The sequence below is a fragment of the Ahaetulla prasina genome, chromosome 2, assembly GCF_028640845.1.
Source record: "Ahaetulla prasina isolate Xishuangbanna chromosome 2, ASM2864084v1, whole genome shotgun sequence".
In the NCBI taxonomy this organism is placed as follows: domain Eukaryota; kingdom Metazoa; phylum Chordata; class Lepidosauria; order Squamata; family Colubridae; genus Ahaetulla; species Ahaetulla prasina.
The window spans coordinates 9992492-10009586 of NC_080540.1; the positions used below are offsets into that span (position 1 = coordinate 9992492).

A 17095-nucleotide genomic window follows, 5' to 3' on the forward strand; every position below is an offset into this window, starting at 1 on the left:
AGCTGTTCTTCGCTGTTTTCACCGGCTTTTACGATATCCAGTGTGGAGCGCCTTAATTAGGCACCCAGCGAGGAAGGTGGTGCCAACCGGAAGCCCCTTTCTCAATACTTGGCTGCTACTTCACCTCTTTATACAATGGAAGCAGTGATAAATTTCCTAATGGTGAGAACAATTAACCAGCAGAACGGCTGGCCTTCAGACATTGTAGTGCTCCATCACTGGAGGCTTTTCATAAGAGATGTAATAGCCACTTCTCCGAAAAGGTATAAGGTCTCCTGCTTGAGGAGGGCTTGCATTACAAGTCCTGCAAGGTCCCTTCCAATTCTGTTATTCTCTTCTGTTCTTTTCTGATGATATTTATGATACCCGGATAAGTAAGAATCAAGTAGATAAGTAGAAATCAAAGAGGGTGTAGTATTTTTTTCACTTGAACAACCCTTTGCACTGCTAAGAATTTGTGATTGACCCAGTCAACAAGTGAATTTCATCACTGAATGGATATTCAAACTTGGATCTGGGTAGTCTTCCATGTGTCAAATGAATCATGATTAATGTAGGAGCTTATTGGAGGATTGTGGCATGTTTGTTTTTTCATTGTAATCTAAACGTTTTTCTTTTTTTCTCATCTTCTGCAACCATTTTATGCACAATTAAAGATATACTTTTTTTTAATCTTATAGACAAAGAGGATGGCAATGAAGAGCAATGACGTTACTTGGGAGGAAAAGGTCAATTGGAAAGCCACGTAGAAAAGGCAGAGTTGCAGGCTCACTCTGGAAGGAAGAAAATGACTTGAATCAAAGCACCACTAAACAAGAGACCATCCATATTTTGGATGAGTTGGAATATGAGTTGAAGGACCCACACAGGAGAGAAGCCCTACAAGTGCTCCCAATGCAGTAAATGCTTTAGCAAGCATGGCAACGTGGACTCACACCAAGGAGAAACTGTTTGAATGTCCTGACTGTGGGAAAGGTTTCAGTCAGAATTCCAGCCTGATTGAACACCAGAGCACTCACACAGGAGAGAAACCGTATGAGTGTCCTATTTGTGGAAAAAGTTTCAGTAAAAATTCCAGACTTGTGACACACCAGAGAATTCACACAGGAGAGAAACCCTTTGAATGTCCTGATTGCGGTAAAAGTTTCAGTACCAATTTCAGCCTCGTGATACACCAGAGAACTCACACAGGAGAGAAACCCTTTGAGTGTCCTGTTTGTGGGAAAAGTTTCATTCAGAGTTCCAGTCTTGTGATACACCAGAGGAGTCACACAGGAGAGAAACCCTTTGAATGTCCTGACTGTGGGAAAAGTTTTAGTCAACATTCTCACCTCATTTCACACCAGATCACTCATACAGGAGAGAAACCATTTGAATGTCCTGACTGTGGGAAAAGTTTCAGTCATAATTCAAGCTTGATTGAACACCAGAGTACTCACACAGGAGAGAAACGGTATGAGTGTCCTATTTGTGGGAAAAGTTTCAGTAAGAATTCCAGCCTGATTGAACACCAGAGTACTCACACAGGAGAGAAACCATATGAGTGTCCTATTTGTGGGAAAAGTTTTAGTCAGAATTCCAGCCTGATTGAACACCAGAGTACTCACACAGGAGAGAAACCGTATGAGTGTCCTATTTGTGGGAAAAGTTTCAGTAAGAATTACAGACTTGTGATACACCAGAGGGTTCACACAGGAGAGAAACCCTTTGAATGTCCTGATTGCGGTAAAAGTTTCAGTACCAATTCCAGCCTGGTGATGCACAAGAGGACTCACACGGGAGAGAAACCCTTTGAGTGTACTTACTGTGGGAAAAGTTTCATTCGGAGTACCAGCCTTGTGATACACCAGAGGAGTCACACAGGAGAGAAACCCTTTAAATGTACTGATTGTGGTAAAAGTTTCAGTACCAATTTCAGCCTGGTGATACACCAGAGGACTCACACAGGAGAGAAACCCTTTGAATGTCCTTACTGCGGGAAAAGTTTCATACAGAGTTCCAGCCTCAAAATACACCAGAGGACTCACACAGGAGAGAAACCCTTTGAATGCCCTGATTGTGCTAAAAGTTTCAGTACCAATTTTAGACTCATGATACACCAGAGGACTCACACAGGAGAGAATCCCTTTGTGTGTCCTGATTGTGGTAAAGGTTTCAGTCAGAATTCCACCCTGGTGAAACACCAGAGGACTCACACAGGAGAGAAACCCTTTGAATGTCCTGACTGTGGGAAAAGTTTCAGTCAGAATTCCAGCCTTGTGATACACCAGAGGATTCACACAGGAGAGAAACCCTTTGAATGTCCTGATTGTGGGAAAAGTTTCAGTACCAATTTCAGCCTTGTCACACACCAGAGGAGTCACACAGGAGAGAAACCCTTTAAATGTACTGATTGTGGTAAAAGTTTCAACAGGAATTCCACCCTGGTTCAACACCAGAGGACTCACACAGGAGAGAAACCTTTTAAATGTTCTGAGTGTGGGAAAAATTTCACTCAGAATTCCACCCTGGTTCAACACAAGAGGATTCACACAGGAGAGAAACCCTTTAAATGTCCTGACTGTGGGAAAAGTTTCCGTCAGAATTCCAACCTCATCAACCACCAGAGGATTCACACAGAAGAGAAACCGTTTGAATGTCCTGATTGTGGGAAATGTTTCAGTCAGAATTCCAGCCTGGTTCCAGATCAGAAGACTCACATAGGAGAGAAACCCTTTGAATGTCCTGATTGTGGGAAAAGTTTCAGTCAGAATTCCAGCCTGATTCAACAACAAAGGAGACTTACACAGGAGGGACACTCTGGTATTAGTGTCCAGACTGTGGGAAAGTTCTCAGTACTAGGGTTAACCTTATAAATCATGTCCTTATACACAAAGGGGAGAAACAATTTTAGTGCCGTGAATGTGGACAGTACTTCAGGAAATATTCCACCCTTATCGCACACAATAAAATCTCCCGAGGCCCCAAATGATTAGTGTAGAGAAGGGTTGAATTTCATTTCTAATGTCCCATTTTAAGTCCAGCTGAGAAATTGACCATTTAAGTTGATTAAATAAAATAGAATTTGCCTCATTTTTGTAGGCAAATATGTAATGGTATTAGATGGGGCAGAGGAAAGAAAAAGTTGGAACATATTACTTTGATAATGTCTTTGATATCTTGTCTTCAGTGTAAGAAGCTGCTGGATATCTATTTTTGTAGAAATTAGGCAGTTATGTAAAAATCTATTTTTGGAGTGTTCTTTGCATTTTTGTGATGGTGGATGATAGAAATGCTATGTGCCAGGAATCCCAGCCTTTTTCTCCCTGAGTGCCTCCAAGATTTTCAGCCTCAGAATTCTCCAGCCAGTGTCTCTTGGGGATTGTGCACCCTTTGGGATGTTCAGTTTTGTAGACAGTCCTCCCTTACCGCTTACTGGTGCTGAAAAAGTAGTTCCTCAAAGTTGTGGCCATCACAGTTATTTGGGAGTGGCACTGGCTTGCAATTCCAATAGTTGCGGTGTCCCACAGTCATGGAATCACCATTTGGAACCTTCACAATTGGCTTTCGACAAAATTGAAAGGAAGTTGCAAGTCACACTCATGGTACATTGCACTGAACAGAACACGTTGATTCGCTTAATGACCACAGCTAGAACAGATGTTCTAAATTTGCATGGTTAAGTGAGGACATATTTAATTACCACACCAGTCAGGAATGAACTTGTCAATCCCAATGGCTGTTGTTAAGTGAGGACTATGTTAATCAGGATGTCATCATTGTTGTGCAGAATATTTCTTGCCTTTTTTTTTTTACAGGCAGTCCTCAAGTTAGAACAGTTCATTTAGTAACCACTCAAGAGCACTGAAAAATATGACTGATGACTGCTTTTCACACGACTATTGCAACATCCCCATGGTCATATGATTAAAATTCAGATGCTTGGCAAAACACTCATATTTATGATGGTTGCAGTGTCCCAGACTCATGTGATCCGCTTTTGTCACCTTCTGACCAACAAAGTCAATAGGGGAGCCAGAATCGCTTAACAGCCGTGTGACTAATTTAACAATTGCAATGAATTCTCTTAACAACTGTGGCAAGAAAAGTTGTAAAAACGGGGCAAAACTGACTTAACAGATGTCTCTCTTAGCAACAGTGAAATTTTGGGCTCAATTGTGGTTGTAAGTCAAGAACTACCTGTATTTACGTAAAGTATCAGAGTTGGAAGTGATCTTAGAGGTCTTCTAATCCAACGCCCCGGATCAAGACAGGAGACCCTATTCCACAGCTGTGTTGGAGAGTCTGGATACAGATGCGGGCTGGGGGAGGCATCAGCCTTACTTTCCAGCCTGCAGGGCTTGCAAAGTTTACTGCTGCTTCCCGTGAATGTAAGGCTGATGGCAGGAAAGGAAGATACACTATGCGTCCACTGTGTTTGGACAAAGGACGTGGGCTGGTGGGAGGGCCGGCTTGCCAGCGGCATAGCCATGTGATCCCTGGCCATGCGGGCAGGGAGGGGAGCATGCGGGAGATGGTGGCATCACAGCCCTCCCTGATTCTCCCCCAAAGATACCCTGGTCTAAGCAGCAGAGTGACGGTGGGTGGATTGACACGTGAGGGAGCTAAGCTAAGCTCCCGTACTTGACTGCGCAGCAACAGCATTCTGGCTTCATGCTGGTACATTTGCTGTTGCTGCCTCCATGTCCTGCCTGCTATTCTCTCAGTGCCTTGTGTAGCACAGTGAAAGTTAGTGCGTTTCACAATGGGGGAGACAGGGTCTCCTCCTCCTGGAGCCCATTATGATGTGGAACCACAATGTGACCCTGCCCCACTCTCCCCTGACAACAGCAGTGTAGGCTTATTTTCACCTTCCAGATGTCAGTCACTTTTCCTGAAGATCCTGCAGGCCACCTGTCTTGTGATGCCCTGCCTCCCCGCCAGCCAGGTGGTTTTTTGGTCTCTGCTGACCAGCTGATCATCAGCGTGTGGCTCATCAGCCTCTGGACGTCAGATTCCCACCATCCAGCACCAGTTCAGGGATTCCTTTCCCTCCCCTGGGACAGAGAGAGAGAGAGAGAGAGAGAGAGAGAGAGAGAGAGAGGAAGGGAAGGATGACGGATGACGGATGGAAGGAAGGCTCTTGTTCTCTTGTTACTTCAGCAAGGTATCCCAGGGCACTGCCAGGGTTGAAGGGGATCCTGCGGAAGACGCCTCAGGAGCCAGTCTCAACTCTGTACCCATCAAGCATTCCATGTCCTGGTTTCTCTTCCCTGCCCCCATTTGCTCTTGTAGCACTTTTCTTTACTTTGATATAACAGGTAAAAGTCTCTGAACGTACCTGAGAGTTAAACTTCCATTGTACTTGAAATCTTAATTTCTGCAGAGGGGCTCAAATAGTGGAGAGAGAGAAAGAGAGAGAGACAGAAACAGAAACAGAGAGAGGGGGGAAAGGGAGGGAAAGAGAGAGAGAGAGACTTGTTGATTGTAGGCTCCTTGGGGCTGAGAAGAATTGCTGCAAAACTGAGTTTCCTGAAGTAGACCACTAGACTAAACAACTTAATAGAATAGAATAACAGAGTTGGAAGGGACCTTGGAGGTCTTCTAGTCCAATCCCCTGCCCAGGCAGGAAACTACACTATTTCAGACAAATGGTTATCCAACATCTTCTTAAAAATTTCCAGTGTTGGAGCATTCACAACTTCTGAAGGCAAGTCGTTCCACTTAATAATTGTTCTAACTGTCAGGAAATTCCTCCTTAGTTCTAAGTTGCTTCTCTCCTTGATTAGTTTCCACCCATTGCTGCTTCTTCTACCCTCAGGTGCTTTGGAGAATAATTTGACTCCTCTTCTTTGTGGCAGCCCCTGAGATATTGGAACACTGTATCATGTTTCCCCTAGTCCTTCTTTTCATTAAAATAGACATACCCAGTTCCTGCAACCGTTCTTCATATGTTTTAACCTCCAGCCTCCTAATGTTGCTCTTCTCTGTACTCTTTCTAGAGTCTCTACATCTTTTTTACATCGTGACGACCAAAACTGAATGCAATATTCCAAGTGTGGCCTTACCAAGGCATTATAAAGTAGTATTAACAATTCACGTGATCTTGAGTCTATTCCTCTGTTTATGCAGCCCAGAACTGTGTTGGCTCCTTTGGCAGCTGCTGCACACTGCTGGCTCATATCTAAATGGTTGTCCACTAGGACTCCAAGATCCCTCTCACAGTTACTACTATTGAGCAAGGTACCACATATACAATACCTGTGTATTTTGGTTTTTCTTTTGCCTTAATGTAGAACCTTACATTTTTCACTGTTGAATTTCATTTTGTTAGATAGCGCCCAGTGTTCAAGTCTGTCAAGATCCTTCTGTATCTTGAGCCTATCTTCTGGAGTGTTGGCTATTTCTGCCAGCTTGGTATCATCTGCAAATTTGATGAGTTCCCCATCTATCCATCTTTTTTGAAGATGGGAACTACATCAGCTCTTTTCCAGTCCTCTGGCTGCTCCCCAGTGCTCCAGGATCTTTGAAAGATCTAGTTCGGTGGTTCTGAGATCTTGTCTGCCAGTTCCTTCAGAACCTTGAGATGTAATCCATCCGGTCCTGGTGATTTGAACTCGTCTAGGGTAGACAGGTGTTCAGTTACCATTTTCTTCCCTATTTTAACTTGTGTTTTTAATCTGTTTTTTGTAGTGCTGTTTTTGATAGGTTGGATTGTTTTTTCCTTTTGTGTAAAGACAGATGCAAAATATGAGTTAAGTAGATCTGCTTTCTCCCTGTTGCTTGTCATCTTCTTGCCACTTTCTCCCAGCAATGGGCCAATTGTTTCCTTGACTTTTTTCTTGTTTTTAACATGTTGGAAGAAGCTTTTTTGTTGTTGTTATTTTTTACTTTTGTCGCAAGCCTTTATTCATTGTGAGCCTTAGCTTTCCTCACTTCATCTTTACAGGCTCGGGCTATTTGCTGATATTCTGCCTCAGTTATTTGCCCCTCTTTCCCACTTTTTATACTTGTCCTTTTTGTCTTTCAATTTGTCAGAGAGTTCTTTATGCAGCCATGCTGGTTTCTCTTGAGATCTATTATTTTTCTTCTTCATTGGTATTGTGCTAGACTGGGCTTTTATAATCTCACTTTTCAAAATTTCCCAATCTTCTTGAGTTGTTTTCCCCTTGAGGATTGTCATCCATGGAATCCTTGTCAGGATTTCTCTTAAGTTTATTGAAATTAGCTCTCTTAAAGTCCAAGACTCTAGTTTGACTTTGTTCTACTACTTGTGTTTGCATAACGTTGAGTTCTAATATTGTGTGATCACTTGCCCCCAAGGTTCCTGTAGCTTCAACACCTTCTGTCATTTCATTTCTGTTAGTGAGAATTAAGTACAATATGGCTGATCATCTTGTTCCCTTCTCTACTTTTTGGGAAACAAAGGTATCTGCTAGGTTTGTTGTTTGCTAGTTAACATATTTATAAAGGGATAACATATTGACTGTAACCTTGTTGCTTGTATCGTCACGATTTCTATTGACTGTTTCCTAATATGATTTGATTGCTTATTTGTACCCTATGACTAACATTAAGTGTTGTATCTTATGATTCTTGACGAATGTAGCTTTTCTTTTATGTACACTGAGAGCATATGCACCAAGACAAATTCCTTGTGTGTCCAATCACACTTGGCCAATAAAGAATTCTATAATATTACATATCATAACAGCGGCAAGAATAGTTTATACCCAACAGTGGAAGAGTGAAAACATACCTATAGAAAGGGAAATAATAAAGAAAAATCTTGACTGTGCAGAATGTGATAGACTGACCTAGAACTGAAAAAGAGACAGAATACTATGAGATTTGGAATAGATTTTATCAATGGTTAGACTTAAGGAATAGAAGTCGGAATGAGTAAGAACAGAGAGGCATAGATTGAAAAAAAAGGCAATATATTTAATATAGTATATAAGTGTAAGCCTGTATAAGAGGTTAATATGTATATATAATTAGTAAGCAATAATGTATATTGAATACATAAGTGATTTACGTTATACTTTATATGGTGGAGATATCGCCAAGACGGTTTCACTATGTACAATTTTTTTTAACAATAAATGTTTTTTTAAAAAAAATTAAAAAAGATTTTAGGCTGTCTATAGAACTATTGGGGTGCAGGGGCGTCTCAGAGGTTTGCTAGTGAATGTAACTCAGTGGTTTGTATGGATAATCACAGGACTTTCCTTGACTGAGTGGAGGACACAAAGTGTATCTCCCTGCTCTCAACCCAGCACTATATCCAACCTATCCTATGCCCTCCCTATGCTCAGACCGAAGAAAATGGTCTTATAAGATATGCAAACTCCATTACTAAACAGATGTGGGGAAAAACATCTCTCAATTAAACAGCGTGTGGATCCTATGCAGAAGAGACTCAGACAGAAATTGCCCTAATGCACAGGAGTATAAGAAGCGGAAAGAAGGTACAAAGAATGTTTGAAGTTACACAGTAAGCACCCCCTAGCGTTTACGAACAAGTCCCAAAATTATGAATATTGTAGCACCACGGCAGTTGTTCACACTTACAATGACCGCAGAGGCTCTACAACATTTATCCTGCCTATCTCTCTCAGGCCAGATCTTCACATGCACTTTGCCTTTGGAGAGTCACTTACCTTGCAAAGATCTCTCTGTTGCGCTTTCTTTGCCTGTTTCATTGCTTCAGGCTTTTGCTCAACTCACAGAGAAGAGAGGCCTAACGTACTGCGAAATCATGTGAGATAAGTAGCATGAGACCTTGTGCTACTGATCTCATATTATCTTGCACTTTAGGCCTCTATTCTCTGCGAATTGAGACTAGACATTTGCAAATGGATGGAAGGCTTTGGTCCTTCAGCCCTTCTCTCCATTTGCTGTTTCCTTGCCGAAGCCTGCAGGGAGATTGCATTCCAGTAGGCTTTGGCAGCAATATGCAAAATGCTTTTGTTGGCACCAGCGGAGCTTGGGAGGAGCGGGCGAGTCCCTATGAAGCCCTAGTCCTACATGCAAAGACTTTTTGAAAAGGGCTGCCAAAGCCTAAAGGGACACAATTTTCAAGCGCTTTGGCGACAAGAAAGGAGGAAGCAGGTAAAGAAACAGTCTGGAGAGGAGACAGATCTTCATAATTTACCTGATGTGGCAGGATGTGGGTGAAGGGGGAAGCCATTATGGGTACTCCAGGGGAGGGGGAATGAGGTATCTGTGGGTTGGGGGAGGCCTTGGGTGGTCTGAAGTGGGTGACCTGTTTCCTCCCTAGCCCCTCTTTGAACTTCCCCACCGCAAGATACATCATGTGCACTTAATGAGCCTCACATTCGATTAGCAAATGCGTGGGCAAAAGGAGGGAGTGATCACCTTCAAACTACGAGATTCACTCCCACGAATCCTCGAGTTACGAAGAATGGAATGAGCAGGCTCTATTACATTCGTAACTTGAGGACTACTTGTATGCAAAAATAAGGTAAGAGAACACCTGTCAACTGTAGATCAATTCAAATTACTGGGTCTGGACGGACTACATTCCAGAGTTCTGAAGGAACTAGCAAACGTGATTTCAGAAGTATTGAAACATATTTTTCAAAGTCTTTGGAGCATGGGGGAATTAGAGGTAGTCCTCAACTTTCAACAGGTCACCAAATTTACAACAACACTGAAAAAAGTGACTTATGGCCATTTATCACACTTATGACCATTGTAGCATCCATATGGTCATGACATTTAAATTTGGATGCTTGACAACTGATTTACATTTATGGCCGTCGCAGTGTTCCACTGTCATGTGATCCTCTTTTCCTCTTTGGTGACCTACTGACAAGCAAAGTCAATTGGGAAATCAGATTCACTTAATCACTGTGCTATAACCGTGTTACTAATTTAACAGTAGCAAGGATTCACTAAACAAATGAGGCAAGAAAATTAGTAAAATGGGGCAAAACACACTTAACAAATTCCTCACTTAACAACAAATTTTGGACTCAATTGTGGTTGTATTTTCAGGACTATCTATAACTGAGGACTGGAAAAGAGCTGATAGGGTTCCCATCTTCAAAAATGTAAAAGACATGCAGGAACATACAGACATTAATACCTGGTAACATCTTGGAAAACATATCCAGGCACAAATCTGTGAACACATAGAAGCAAATAAGTTATAACCAGTAACCAACATGGGTTGATCAGAAACAGATCATGCCAAACAAACCTTATAATTCTTTGAGAAAGTGACTAAATTAGTGAACCAGAGAAATGCTATAGACATAGTATACTTAGATTTCAGTAAAGCATTTGATAAAGTAGATGACACCCTACTTCTTGCCAAGTAGAAAAATGTGGGACAGACAGCACCAGCACAAAATGAGTTTCTAACTGGCTGACAAATTGTACTCAACGTGTAATCCTCAATGGAGTTATAACTACATAGAGGGAAGTAAGCAGGCCTAGGAAGCAGTAAGGGAACCCCTTCCAAAATCCCTTGCCAAGGAAACTGCAAGGCCAGGCATCAAGACTGCCCCAAAGGCGCCAAATACGAAGCTAAGTAGCATCAGGTTTCACTTTTTCACTTGGCTCAGTTGCGAAGGTCAGTTGCTAGGAGACGAAAACATCTTCCAAAAGCCATAGCGGAGACTGGACAGGCGTGTTTTTCCACCTCCTGTCGCTAGATGGCGGTCAGGCAACATCTGCGCCTTGAAAGCCATCAATACAGCGGTGCCGTCCCTGATCGCGCTTGAGTATGCATTGCTAGATAGGATGGGATGAAAGGAGAAGCGCAGAAGAACTTCCTTTTCCGGATGACTCATGGGAGGAAGGTGGAGTGCAGAGCGGCTTTTCTGCTCTTCCCAGGGTCGAAGCAGCAGCTGGCAGGTGAGTTGAGGCCAGCAGGTGGGAGGAGAGTCCGGGAGCAAGTCGGGCTGTTCGGTTCCCTCCACGGCCTGGAAGCAGAGAAGCAACTGGGCTGAAGCAGGTCAGCTGCTGCTGCTGCAGGTTCCTTCCCTCCCCAAATGGAAGCCCACTGGGGCTGCAGGCTGTGAAACTGGTGGCTGCAATTTTCTGCTGCTGGAAAGATTGAAAAAGTCTCTTTTAAATTAAAGTTGATTCTTTGGGAATGGCTTCCCTCCAGAGGTTGTGGCTGCTCCGTCACTGGAGGGTTTTAAGAGGAGATTGGACAGCCATTTCTTCTGGATGGAATAGGATCTCCTGCCAGAACAGGGGATGAACTAGAAGACCTCCAAGGTCCTCCCAACTCAATTGTTCTGCTTTGGACCTGATGTTTTCCATGCAACAATATCGGACTTATGTGCTTCTGGTCTTTTTGGGGTTTATTTTATTTATTTTTATTTATTTTATTAAATTTTTATACCGCCCTTCTCCCAAAGGACTCAGGGCGGTGTACAGCCAAAGATAAAACATGAAATATATACAATTAAAACATTTAAAACATAGCAAATTACAAAAAGGCTGATAATTAAAAATTTAGTTTTAAAATTTTAGAAATATTAATAAAACCCCAAATTAAAATTTAACACTATTATGCCAGTCTCAAAATTTAACACTATTATTCCATTTCTAGCTTACAAGCACCGTGTTTTTCTATTGATGCCCCCATCCGTGTATTCACCAGGTTCCACTGTGCTTAACCCAGCACTTTTTAAAAACTAGCTACTGAATGTTTTGACTGTTCAGTTGTATTTATTTATTTATAAAATGTATTGGCCACCAACCTTACCGTGACATAACTGTGGACAGCTTAGAGACAGAAAATAATTTATTTTTTATTTATTTTATTTATTTTATTTTGTCACAACAATATATGTAGGTATCATACAAAAAGATTATATAGTAAATAAACACATATATGGGTAAATATAAGGAGGTATAAGCATATATATAGGAAGAAGAAAAGAAAAACAATAGGACAGGAACGGTAGACACGTTTATGCGCTTATGCACGCCCCTTATGGTCCTCTTAGGAATGGGGTGAGGTCAATAGTAGAAAGTTTTTGGATAAAACTTTTAGGCTAAATAAATTGTAGGAAGAAAAATCCGGTCCTGTTCCAAGCCAGGAGAAAAGAGTGGAAATAAAATGCTTAGTGACACAGAAGCCAGTCCCAATTGCAGTCAGTAAGTGAGGACTATTTCAATTGGGATGTCACCAAAGGGAAGGTATTTTCTTCCTTTACTTGGAATTCATGGCTTCCATTGGCATAACTGGTGCTTCAAATCTTGCAGAGGCTTTAGGCATCATTTGGTCAGTTAAAGCTTCCACATCTGTAAAATTTATATATAAATATATATATATATATATATATATATATATGTAGCTCTTGGCATATTTGGGTCTTTTCCCATGTAAGGTTGAGAGTTTATAATTTTTATTAAGCAGTTTTTTTCAAGTTTTATAACACAGTTATCTTTTTTGCAACATTTTTACATCGGTATACCTCCCTTATGCCATCTTTCCTTTTATATCCATACATATGTACATATACTTCTTTTACACATATTAGTCTACTAATATATTAATTTGTATACAATACATACTAATTTATATACAGTACATCTTATATCTATATATGTGTGTATGTATTTCTTCTATACATCTTAATCTACTAATATATTAATTTACAATATTTCTTGCATTTTATATCATATCTATTTTTGCAGCTTTATAATTATTTCCTAATTCCTTAACCTTCTTTCTTTAATGCTTTCCTAATCTTTGGATCTTTCCTCTAACTATTTATACCAGATATTCTATACAATATAATAATCTGATTCTCCTTTGTCTTTTATTTCTTTTGTCAGTCTGTCCATCTCAACGCACTCTGACACATTTTTTTATCATGTTTTCCTTTGATGGTATGTTCTTGTTCTTCCAGTTTTGGGCATAGATAAGTCTTGCGGTTATGACTTGTAGTATTAAATAATGAATTTTTTTGTCATACTTCCCCGTATTTATCCCTAATAAAAAATAATTCTGGTTTTAGTTCTATTGGTTGTTCAATCATCTTCTCAAGCCATTTTTATTTTTATCCACTATTTTTTTGCTGCTCTACATGTCCACCACATATGGTAGTATGTTCCTTGGGCCTGACTACACTTCCAACAGTCCTGTGAACTGTTTGGGTACGTTCTTGTTGGTGGTAGATGCCATCTGTAGAACATTTTGTACAGGTTTTCTTTGTATGTTGTTGCCATTGTTAATTTGTAGTTTTTTTCCCCATTTTTTCCCATTTCTCTAATTCTATGTTGTAGCCAAAATTTGTTGCCCAGGTTATTATGGTTTATTTATTTATTTATTTATTTAATCATATTTATATACCGCCCTATCTCCCGAGGGACTCAGGGCGGTTTACAGGCACTTAAAAACACATAAATACAATATAAAACAATTAAAAAACTTATTCTAAAAGCCCGTTCATTAAAATATAAAAATAAAACCCAATTAAAACCCATAAATTTAAAATCTAGCTCAGTCCTGCACAATTAAATAAGTATGTTTTGAGCCCGCGGCGGAAGGTCCGAAGATCCGAAAGCTGACGAAGTCCGGGGGGTAGTTCGTTCCAGAGGGTGGGAGCCCCCACAGAGAAGGCCCTTCCCCTGGGCGTCGCCAGGCGACATTGCCTCGCTGACGGCACCCTGAGGAGACCCTCTCTATGAGAGCGCACGGGTCGGTGAGAGGTATTCGGTAGCAGTAGGCGGTCCCGTAAATAACCCGGCCCAATGCCATGGAGCGCTTTAAAGGTGGTCACCAACACCTTGAAGCGCACCCGGAAGGCCACAGGTAGCCAGTGCAGTCTGCGCAGGATAGGTGTTATACGGGAGCCACAAGGGGCTCCATCTATCACCCGCGCAGCCGCATTCTGGACCAACTGTAGCCTCCGGATGCCCTTCAAGGGGAGCCCCATGTAGAGAGCATTGCAGTAATCCAGGCGAGACGTCACGAGTGCGTGAGTGACCGTGCATAGGGCATCCCGGTCCAGAAAGGCGAACTGGCGCACCAGGCGAACCTGGTAGAACGCCCTCCTGGAGACGGCGGTCAAATGATCTCCTAGAGACAGCCGTTCATCCAGGAGGCCGCCTAAGTTGCGGACCCTCTCCATCGGGGCCAATGACTCGCCACCGATGGTCAGCCGCGGATTTAGCTGACTGTACCGGATGCCAGCATCCACAGCCACTCTGTCTTGGCGGGATTGAGCTTGAGCCTGTTTCTCCCCATCCAGACCCGTACGGCCTCCAGACACCGGGACAGCACTTGATAACCGTTGGGGTGGTCCGGTGTAGAAAAGTACAGCTGGGTGTCATCCGCATACAGCTGGTACTTCACACCGAAACCACTGATGATCTCACCCAGCGGCTTCATGTAGATGTTAAACAGAAGGGGCGAGAGGATCGACCCCTGCGGCACCCCACAAGTGAGGCGCCCGGGCCGACCTCTGCCCCTGTCAACATCGACTGCGACCGGTCGGAGAGATAGGAGGAGAACCACCGATAAACGGTGCCTCCCACTCCCAATCCTCCAACCGGCGCAGCAGGATACCATGGTCGATGGTATCGAAAGCCGCTGAGAGGTCTAATAGGACCAGGGCAGAGGAACAACCTCATCCCTGGCCCTCCAGAGATCATCCACCAACGCGACCAAAGCCGCTCCGTGCTGTAACCGGGCCGAAACCGGACTGGAACGGGTCTAGATAGACAGTTTCATCCAGGTGCAAGGGAAACTGATATGCCACCATACTCTCTACAACCTTCGCGCGGCGGGTTGGAGACCGGACGATAATTACCTAAAACAGCCGGGTCCAGGAAGGCTTCTTGAGGAGGGCCTCACCACCGCCTCTTTCAAGGCGGCCGGAAGACACCTCCACCAAAGAAGCGATCGTAATCGCCTGGAGCCAGCCTCGTGTCACCTCCTGAGTGGCCAGCACCAGCCAGGAGGCACGGGTCCAGTAAACACGCAGGCATTCAGCCTGCCCAACAACCTGTCCATGTCCTCGGAGCCACAGGGTCAAACTCATCCCAAACAATATCGCCAAGACCACCTCGAGCATCTCACCCGCATCACCGCAATCTTGGTCCAGACCATCCCGTTGAACGATTTTATCGTATAGATAACCGTTAAACTCCTCAGCACGTCCCTGCAACGGGTCATCCCGCTCCCCCTGGTGTAGGAGGGAGCGAGTCACCCGAAACAGGGCGGCTGGGCGGTTATCTGCCGGTGCAATGAGGGTGGAGGGGTAGCTACGCCGCTTCCTCAATGCCACTAGGTAAGTCCTAGTATAGGACTTCACTAGTGTCCGATCAGCTTCCGAACGGCTAGACCTCCAGGAACTCTCTAGGCGTCTTCTCCGGCGCTTCATCCCTCTCAGCTCCTCGGAGAACCAAGGAGCCGGTTGGGACCTGCGCCGGGTCAGAGGCCGCAAAGGCACAACCCGGTCTAAGGCCCCCGCCGCGGCCCGTTCCCAGGCCGCAACAAGTTCCTCAATCGAGCCGTGAGCCAGACCCTCAGGAAATGGCCCAAGCTCCGTCCGGAACCCATCCGGGTCCATCAAGCGCCTGGGGCGGAACCAACGTGTCGGCTCCGCCTCCCTGCGGTGGTGAATGGCGGTCAGAAAGTCCAGGCGAAGAAGAGAGTGATCTGACCATGACAAAGGTTCGGTGACTATTTCCTTTAAGTCCAGATCTCTCAACCACTGACCAGAGAGAAAAATCAGATCCAAAGTGCCACCCCCCATGTGAGTAGGGCCATCAACTACTTGGGTCAGGTCCAAGGCTGTCATGGAAGCCATGAACTCCCGAGCTGCCGTCGATGACGAGCCGGAAGATGGCAAGTTAAAGTCCCCCATGACTAAAAGTCTGGGGGTCTCAACTGCCACCCCAGCCAGCATCTCCAGGAGCTCAGGCAGGGCAGCTGTCACGCAGCAAGGAGCCAGGTACGTGATCAGCACACCCATCTGACACCTACGACCCCATCTCACAAAGAGGGATTCGCACCCGGCAATCTGAGGTACAGTGGTCTCCCTCGGCTCCTTGCCTTCAGTACTACTACTTCCATTTTGAATCTCAATCAATAATTATATATTTTTCTAATCAATTTTTCTTCTGACCTCTGTAAAATTTTGTTTAATTCTTGTGGTTCTTTGTAAAATCCGTATAATTCTAAATCCTTTTTGTACGTAGACTGAATCTGCAAGTATGGCCACCAGTCAATGTCTATTCCCTGATCTTTTAATTCTTGTTTGTTTTTAATTTCTCCTGATTTTCCAATAGATCTTCATACGGAGATAAGGATTGATTATAAACCAACATGCAGTTGCCTGCTGACAGCTCCTTTTTATAAGAAAGGGTCAGCCGTTAACCAATAACTTTAAAATACGTCCCGCACTTGCGCAGCAGAAGGAAAAGCCTCTGCTCATGCCTGCGAGGACATAACACCCGTTCCCCCACCCTCAGGAAAACTTTGTACACCACAAACATACTCATCCAGATACATTAGTCTATGGCGGCTTTGCGTTGATTGGCACCTCTCCTGTATTTCTGTCGGGCCCTCACACATCGACCGCATTCTTCAGCTCCATCAGATGGCTTACAAATACTCTCTAGGGCCTCCCTCTGGGCATATCCTTTAGAGATGGAGAAAAATGAGACGGAGAAGAGCGAGGCAGACTCCGTGGCAGAAAAGTAATTCAGCTGGGCTCTTTCTGGTGGCTACACAGGGAGTGACATGTTGGTTGAACAGATACTTATCAAGTTTCTCCTGATGGTCCCTGGGACCCATTCGAGTCAATGCCTCTTTTTTCATTCACACCATTCATTCTCCCTTCCCATTACTTGTGGGGTGAAATGGTGCGAAAAGGGCATGATGTATTCCTCGATTTATTAGGTATACCTCGAATGCTGTTGCCGTAAATTGTGGCCCATTGTCCGATACCAACATGTCTGGCAACCCTTGTGTTGCAAACAGTTTGTTTAATACCCTAACAATGTCATCCATTGTAGTTGACCTCATTATAGCCACCTCCAGCCATTTGGAATACGCATCGACTACAATTAGGAAGGACATTCCCTGCAAAATCGAGATGTATTCTAGACCATG

At 43.6% G+C, this 17095-nt stretch overlaps 1 protein-coding gene and 1 pseudogene across 3 annotated transcripts in view; both read left to right on the forward strand.

Annotated features, from left to right (window-relative positions):
- LOC131193526 (zinc finger protein 850-like) overlaps window positions 1–7684 on the forward strand; it is a 30183-nt pseudogene extending 22499 nt beyond the window's left edge.
- LOC131193480 (zinc finger protein OZF-like) overlaps window positions 1–17095 on the forward strand; it is an 84455-nt gene that overhangs the window by 47931 nt on the left and 19429 nt on the right. Inside the window, exon 1 of one of the 3 annotated variants that reach the window (XM_058173685.1) lies at window positions 10313–10866. The exons of the other annotated variants lie outside the window; for them this stretch is intronic. The gene's annotated coding sequence lies outside the window, so the exon portion shown is untranslated. Of the gene's footprint in view, window positions 1–10312; window positions 10867–17095 lie in introns of those variants that run through there. 3 annotated transcript variants of the gene reach the window in all.